The sequence below is a fragment of the Triticum dicoccoides genome, chromosome 3B, assembly GCF_002162155.2.
Source record: "Triticum dicoccoides isolate Atlit2015 ecotype Zavitan chromosome 3B, WEW_v2.0, whole genome shotgun sequence".
NCBI lineage: Eukaryota > Viridiplantae > Streptophyta > Magnoliopsida > Poales > Poaceae > Triticum > Triticum dicoccoides.
This window is the reverse complement of record NC_041385.1, coordinates 93,970,128-93,972,021: the sequence shown is the minus strand read 5'-3', so window position 1 is coordinate 93,972,021 and position 1,894 is coordinate 93,970,128.

The following is a 1,894-nucleotide window of genomic DNA, read 5'->3' as shown; positions in this document are numbered from 1 at the left end:
CGCCGACCGGACGACACCTCCGCGTTCAACACACGTACGGAGCGAAGACGTCTCCCGTGCCTTGATCCAGCAAGGAGGAGGGAGAGGTTGAGGAAGAGAGCTCCAGCAGCAGCATGCCGGCGTGGTGGTGATGGAGAGGCAGTACTCCTGCAGGGCTTCGCCAAGCTTCTACGGAGGAGAGGTGTTGGGGAGGGGAGGAGCTGTGCCTTGGAGGTGTGTGTGCAGCCCTCCCCTCGCCCCTCTATTTATAGGGGAAGGAGGAAGGGGGCCGGGCCCCTCTAGATGAGATCTAGAAGGGGGGGGCGGCCAAGGGGGGGGAGACTTGCCCCCCAAGCAAAAGGGGGCGCCCCCCAAGCAAAAGGGGCGCCCCCCCTTAGGGTCCCCCCCAATCCTAGGCGCATGGGCCCAAGGGGGGGATGATCCCAGCCCTCTAGGGGCTGGTTCCCTTCCCTCCATGGGCCATGAGGCCCTCTGGGAGAGGTGGGCCCTCCCGGTGGACCCTTGGAACCCTTTTGGTGGCCCCGGTACAATACCGGTATGCCCCCGAACTTTTCCGGTGTCCGTATTACAACTTCCCATATATAAATCTTCACCTCCGGACCATTCCGGAACTCCTCGTGACGTCCGGGATCTCATCCGGGACTCCGAACAACATTCGATAATCACATACAAGTCTTCCTAATAACCCTAGCGTCACCAAACCTTAAGTGTGTAGACCCTACGGGTTCGGGAATCACGTAGACATGACCGAGACAGCTCTCCAGCCAATAACCAACATCGGGATATGGATACCATGTTGGCTCCCACATGTTCCACGATGATCTCATCGGATGAACCACGATGTCAAGGATTCAAGTAATCCCGTATACAATTCCCTTTGTCAAAGGGTACGTTACTTGCCCGAGATTCGATCGTCGGTATCCCAATACCTCGTTCAATCTCGTTACCGACAAGTCACTTTACTCGTTATGTAATGCATGATCCCGTGACCAACCACTTGGTCACATTGAGCTCATTATGATGATGCACTATCGAGTGGGCCCAGAGATACCTCTCCGTCACACGGAGTGACAAATCACAGTCTCGATTCGTGCCAACCCAACAGACACTTTCGGAGATACCTGTAGTGTGCCTTTATAGTCACCCAGTTACGTTGTGACGTTTGGTACACCAAAAGCACTCCTACGGTATCCGGGAGTTACACAATCTCATAGTCTAAGAAACAGATACTTGACATTAGAAAAGTTTTAGCAAACGAACTACACGATCTTGTGCTATGCTTAGGATTGGGTCTTGTACATCACATCATTCTCCTAATGATGTGATCCCATTATCAATGACATCCAATGTCCATAGTCAGGAAACCATGACTATCTGTTGATCAACGAGCTAGTCAACTAGAGGCTCACTAGGAACATGTTGTGGTCTATGTATTCACACATGTATCACTGTTTCCGATTAATACAATTATAGCATGAACAATAGACAATTATCATGAACAAGAAAATATAATAATAATCATTTTATTATTGCCTCTAGGGCATATTTCCAATAATATTGACCACACATTTTCGTGTACCGGGACCATATTGAAGCAATACGCAAGTTCCAAGACCAAGTTAGACGTTGACGTGGCCCCGTGCTGATGTGGTGGCTTGCGTGCGCAAATTTTGCCCAGGGGTCACGGGTTAGAAACTTGGCGACACACATTTTTCTTTTTTCTTTATCTTATTTCTCGTTCCCACTGACATATGGCCTCCAGGTAACGTGGCCTCGTGCTGATGCGTCATACGGGAGAATACGCGATACTTATGCAACATGTAGAGCTAGGACTGTTGTTTCAACCTCACGGACAATATTGACCATGTATTTTCGTGTATCGGGACCGTATTGA